Source organism: Meles meles, chromosome 8, assembly GCF_922984935.1.
Source record: "Meles meles chromosome 8, mMelMel3.1 paternal haplotype, whole genome shotgun sequence".
NCBI classification, from domain to species: domain Eukaryota; kingdom Metazoa; phylum Chordata; class Mammalia; order Carnivora; family Mustelidae; genus Meles; species Meles meles.
In genome coordinates this window covers 12819564-12826571 of record NC_060073.1, presented here as the reverse complement: position 1 = coordinate 12826571, position 7008 = coordinate 12819564, and positions in this window count along the sequence as shown.

The window sequence follows — 7008 nt, the reverse complement described above, 5'->3', positions numbered from 1 at the left end:
GCATAAATTCAGCACTAGCCTAGGCATCTGGGTATCTGGAGTCGAGTTTTGGTCTCCTTCTAGCTCTGAAATTCTATGAATGGTGGGTACCTTTTTCTTGAGAAGCAGAAAATTTATGAAGGATTTTTCCATAATCATTCCTTCTGATCTTTGTTTCATTTATCTGATCTTACTTGTTTTTGTTTCTTGATCACGTTTTTTTCTCTGCTGACACTTTTCTAGACATTAAAAAGTGGTTTCTTGTTGTTGTTGCTTTTAATATAGTTCTATTTCCAACTCTGCATTACCATGTTTTTCTTCTTTGTTTCTCCCTTTCCACCTCCCTCCAGACTTCATGGATTTAAAATCCCATACCTTCTCATAATTGCTGTCATTAATTTTTAGCCATGTTGAGCCTTCTCCTTTTATGTCCATTAGGAATAGCAATTTTTTATTCCATATGTTATTCATTAAGTTCTTACTGTTAGACAAGCCCAACTTTAAAAAAAAATTTAAAATTTATTTCTTTAATATCTTTTCAGTGTACCAGAATTCATTGTTTATGTACCACCTAGTATTCCATGCAATACATGTCCTCCATAATACTCACCACCAGTCTCACCCACCCTCCCACCCCCGCCTCTCAAAAACCCTCAGATTGTTTTTCAGAGTCCACAGTCTCTCAAGGTTCGTCTCCCTCTCCAATTTCTCCCAACTCCCTTCTTCTCTCCATCTCCCCTTGTCCTTCGTGTTATTTCTTATGCTCCACAAATAAGTGAAACCATATGATAATTGACTCTCTCTGCTTGATTTATTTCACTCAGCATAATCTCTTCCATTTCCATCCATGTTGATAAATTATTTGTGTATTCATCCTTTCTGATGGAGGCATAATACTCTATCATGTATATGGACCACATCTTCCTTATCCATTCGTCCTGGGGCATCTTGGTTCTTTCCACAGTTTGGCGACTGTGGCCATTACTGCTATGAACATTGGGGTACATATGATCCTTCTTTTCACTACATCTGTATCTTTGGGCTAAATACCCAGTAGGGCAATTGCAGGGTCATGCAGAAGCTCTGTTTTTAATTTCTTAAGGAATCTCCACACTGTCTTCCAAAGTGGCTGTACCAACTTGAATTCCAACCAACAGTGTAAGAGGGTTCCCCTTTCTCCACATCCTCTCCAACATATGTTGTTTACTGTCTTGTTAATTTTCTCCATTATAACTGGTATAAAGTGGTATCTCAATGTGGTTTTGATTTCAATCTCCCTGATGATGAACATTTTTCCATGTGTCCATTAGCCATTTGTATGTGTTCATTGGAGAAGTGTCTGTTCATGTCTTCTGCCCATTTTTTGATATGATTGTCTGTTTTGTGTGTGTTGAGTTTCCGGAGTTCTTTATAGATTCTGGATATCAGTCTTTTTTCTGTACTGTCATTTGCAAATATCTTCTCCCATCCTGTGGGTTGTCTGTTTTGTTGATTATTTCCTTTACTGTGTGGAAGCTTTTGATCTTGATGACATTCCAAAAATTCATTTTCACCAAGTCCCATTTTAAATGCTTGAGATATTTCAGGGTACCAAGCAGACAACAATTTTGTTCTCATAGAGATTGTGTTCTCAGAGGGAGGAAGACAGATCATATGCAAGAAATAAGAACAAGCACAGTTAATTATGTGTTGGAGGGGTGGGTACTGTAGAAAAGAAGCAGAAGTGGGAGATGACAATGGGAGAAAGATTAGAAGAGAGCAATGTTGTTGACAAGTCGTGTGCAGGGTGTACTTGCTCAGTGTTCTGGGAAGGCCTGAAACTCATATGACTCATCAACTCACTATGAAATGAGGCACCAGCCAGGGGAAGAGAAGGGAAAGCTTAGGGCAGAGGCAACTTCACATGAAAAGGCCTTTCCTGGGGCGCCTGGGTGGCTCAGTGGGTTAAGCCGCTGCCTTCGGCTCAGGTCATGATCTCAGGGTCCTGGGATCGAGTCCCGCATTGGGCTCTCTGCTCAGCGGTGAGCCTGCTTCCCTCTCTCTCTCTCTGCCTGCCTCTCTGTCTACTTGTGATCTCTCTCTGTCAAATAAATAAATAAAATCTTTAAAAAAAAAGGAAAAGGCCTTTCCTGAAGCCAAAATAAGCAAATGAAATTCATTCACAATGGTCCAAAATATCTAGAGCCCATGTGAGTGAAGACAATTTGTCTCTTATATTCATGGCAATGGACAATTAAGTCTTGCAACTGAATGGGTAAGTGCTCATGGAGGCTGTCTTCAGACATGTTTTCCGTTCTCCTCCCATACATATATATTTATTTGTTCAGATGGGCTCATTCCCATGAACATATTTTATACTATTTCAACATATCTATGTAACAGCTTATAAATGTCCCTTCCTTTCTCCCTTCCCTTCCCTTCCTTTCCCTTGCTTTACTTTCCTTTATTTTCCTTCTAAAAAGATTTATTCATTTATTATAAAGAGAGAGAGAGTGAGAGACAGTGCATGAAAGGAGGGCAGAGGGAGAGGGGGAGAGATAATCCTCAAGCAGACTCCTCACTGAGTGTGAAGCCTGACTTGGCCTTGATCCTAGGACCCTGATTTCATGACCTGAGCTGAAATCAGGAGCCACACAGGTACCCCTAAATGGCTTCCTTTTTAAATGCCATGTTCACTCTTATACTTTTTGTGACTACTCAGTAGTATTGATGTTTTACAATTTATTGAACTCTTCTCTAATATTGGACATTTAAGGTGTTTTTATTTTTATTTTTACTACTTTAGATAAATATGTCATTAATTCACATGATCTCATTCCTTTAGTCATCCTATACACATTCTTACTGTCCCTATGCTCAATTTATACAGATATTTTCATATGAATTAGAAGGTAACTATGATGTATAATACACTTCACATTTCTTAAGAGGATAAATTTCATGTTGTGTTCTTACCATAATAAATTTTCTTAGAACCACAATAAATATTTTTGAAGTACAGCAGGAGTCTTTTAAAAATAATCAGGAAAAGTTCTACAGAAATCAGCTATGAAAAGTTCATGCATCATATTTGCCAGCAATTGGATGGTAAGCTAGTTAACTCAAATATGATAAATACAATATCAAAGATTTTATAGACTTTCTTTGCCTTTCCTTGATTAAGTCCCAGTTCTTGGAGTCCTGTAGAATCAGCCATGATGAGTTTATTACTACATGATCAAGCACACTCCACAGTAACTGCACTGACAAACTGGTCCAAGCTTAGTATCATGGAATCTGCTGTGGTCTATGGCTCCAGTGTAGGGGTAAGAGCTAATAACACTACTAATAATTTCTGAATGATTAACCTGTCCCAGGCAATTGTAGTCATTTTATGTATATAAAACTTTCAAATATGTTAAAACCATGGTATCAAGTGAGATTACTTTAAGACTGAGCCCTGAGGGGCACTGACATTTGGGTGTCAGGACAATAAAGAGAATCCAGGCAAGGAAAGTGAGCAGGATGGAAATAAGGACAGGGAGGTTTAATGACGTGTCATCCACATGTTGATCATTGTGAATTTATGATGGTACCAACCACCTGACTTCTGATCTAGATATCCAAGATATATTTCAGATGCAACATAGCCAAATCACAATTCTTGATTTTCCACATGAAATTTTATTTTCCCTTGGGATTTTAAATTTTAGTAAGTGGCACTTCATTATTCCACTTGTATAGGTCAAAAAAATTTGGAGTCATCCTTTACTCCCCTCTTCCACTCACAATCACGTCCAGTCTGTATGAAATTATACTGGTTTTACCTTCAAAAGACATCCAAAATATGATCACTTGCCTACATTGTTACAATAGATGACTAACAAGATTCTGATCCTCTCCTCTTCCCTCTAAAATAGTGGATTTTCTACTCTGCACACAGAGGGATTCACCTAAAATATAAGTCTGATAATGCCCTACTGTGCTCAGATCTGTTTGGGGGCCTTACACCTTACTTAGGGTAAAATGGAAGTTCTTACTATGGTCTATAAATTGACTCTGTGTAATTTCTTATCTTATCTCGTGCCATATTTTATCTTATCTCCTACCATACCACCCTCTGTTGCTCTCTGTTTCACCCCATATCTCAGGTAACACAGCCTCCTTGCTATTTGTTTCACTGGGCTGTGGGCACTGAGCACTTACTGCTCTGGGGAAAGCACCAGATCATATTTGATTAAATGTGTGGCCTCAGAAGCTATATTTCCTGGTTTTGATCCTGGGCTATGCCCCTTATCATTGTTTTTTTTTTCTCTTCTTGAACCCTCATATAGTAATATAAGCTTTCTGTGATTCAGTTTCCTTATCTGTGAACTGGGGATAATAATCGTATTCCTCTCCCAAGGTTTTGGAAAGGATAAATGAACCAAACCATGGGAGTGATCGTGTAGGGTTCATCACCCTCATCACCATCATCATCACTATCCTCTTCCTCCTCCATGATAAAATGAAGCAAAAATGAAGATCTAAGACTTGCTAGCATAGCCAAAAGACATCAGTAACTTCCACTTTATTTATTTTATTATTTTAAAGATTTTATTCCCTTGAGAGAGAGAGAGCGCACAGAGGGAGAGGGAGAAGCAGACCCCTTCCCTGAGTAGGGAGCCCAATGTAGAGCTTGACCCCAGGATCCTGGGAACATGACCTGAGCCAAAGGGAGATGCTTAAGAGACAGGGCCACCCAGGCACCACTGTAGCTTCTACTTTCAATCTCTTGATCCACACACTGTATTTAGAAGCTGGTGCAGGACTCCTGAATGGTAAACACCACGTGGAAAGAGAGTAAGGTGCAACCAACACCCAAAACATCAACAATGTGAATGAAGTCATCTTAGATAATTCAACCCCAGGCAAATTCCCAGCTGAATGCAACTATTTGTGACCCTAGCAAACACAGAACACGAGAACCATTCTGTTGAGCCCAGGGAAGCCATACCACATAATTGGGAGAATTAATAAGTAGTTATTGTTTCAAACAACTAGATTTTGGAGCAGTTTGCCTTATAACAGTAATTAACTGATTCTTTAGGTCAGTGGCATGAAAATCCAATTTGCCTATAGGTCTCAAAGCTTTAGTCTTTACTAACAACTATAAGTTTTGTCTGATTTGTGTTTACAGGAAACTTAAGTTAGCTTTTTTCTTTTTAAGAGTTTATTTATTTATTTATTTATTTGAGAGAACATATGGGCAAGCAGAAGGAAGGGCAGAGGGAGAGAGAGAGAGAGAGATCTCAAGCCAATTCCCTGCTGAGTGTGGAGGCTGATGTGGGTCTTGATCTAACAACCCTGAGATCTTGACCTGAGCCAAAACCAAAGCCAGATGCTACTGTTCAAGCACCCCTGCCCTCCAACCCCTCCCTCCTCCTGGTCTCCAGTGTTCTGTTACAGTGGTCCAAACGGACTATACTATATGTATTCTGTTAATCATTTCTGTAGGTTTAGGAAGAATGGGAAAGGATTCCTTTAAAATCATTATACTCGGGGAGTCAAGATGGCGGGGAAGTAGGAGGAGGCACCATTTCAACCTGTACCCTAAAGTGAGCTGATTACCTACCAAAGAACTCCGACCACCCATGAAATCAGCCTGAGATCAGAATTATACACGTCTGGATCTCTACAGGAGCAGAAGACGCCAGTGGCAGGTAAAGCAGACTAGGAACGTCGGACTGATATCGGAAGATAAACAAAAGGGGGAGGGAGCCACCAGAGGTGACCGATTGGAAAGTAACACCCCAACACGAGAGTGCTCTGCGTCTGGGGACCAGCATTAACTTGGAGTCTGGTTGAAAGCACTCAAAAAACAAACAGCAAAGGATCGTGGGGTGTAATAGTGGGAACCTGGGCAGTTAGGGTCAGGGACCTAAGCCCCGGACCCAGGACAGCCTCCCCTGGCACGGAGCCAGAGAGAGTGTGGCGGAGAAATCAGGTCTCCATCCCTGAGCCGCCAGTGCACCTGAATGCCAGCGCGCCCTAGAACGAGTGGGGTCTGGCTCCCGTGAGGGGCTGGGAGCCTGGCCAGATGGCAATCCTGAAACGCACGCATCCCACACCCTCCCTTGGGATAGGTGCTCATAGGCGCTAGCCTGGAGCTCTGGCAGCCGGAAAAACCAGACATTCCCAGACCGGGACAGCGGGAAAATCTCAGTGTGCGATCTCTGCTCGGAACCTCTCTGGCGGTCTGGAGCTGCCTAGACAGCCACCGCTGCCCTGGTTTTGGGTACAACAAGGAGCTCCTGCATCCCCAGGGACAGTGACTCAGAACCGACTCTGACAGCAGCTTTTGCAAAACAGTCTGAGGCTTCTCTCTGAGAGGGAGGTTGGGGTGCTGTTTGCTCTCCTCTAAACCTCCAAAAACCATCAAAAGCTGTCAAGGCGAGAGAAAGCAGATGAAAGAACATAAAAACCCCCAGAGAACAAAAGACTGAAAAAAACAGTTTCCTGAAAAAAAAAAAAAAAGAGCTCACCCCCTTGAGGGGAGCGGGAGGACCTAACTCAGGGAACATCATTGTCTGAAAACCCACGTGGCAGGCCCCTCCCCCAGAAAACCAACCAGGAAGGAAGAAAAAAAAAAAAAAGACTACAAGAGAACAATCACCACTACTGCATAAATACAACTTTTATTTTTAACTCTTTACCAATATTCTGGTTCTTTTTTTTTATACATACAGATAATTTTTTAACCTATTTACCATCACACTGAGATGTCCAGTACATCAAATTCTTTAATAACCTTCTAACCTGAACTTTTTGATACATACACCCGTGTTTTTCTTTTGTTTTTCTATTTTTTTAATTCTTTTTTAATTTTAACTTAGTTTAGTCTAGTTTATTCTTTTTTAATTTTTATTTTCTACTATACATATAGAGTTAAACTTCAAGGTAATCCCCTTTCCCCAATCAATGCTACCCCTATAGGCAAACCAGTTTCTAATCCCCCTGTAACTTAGGAAAGTTGAGTCCCTTAACAAAAACATCAAGATACCTTCAGGA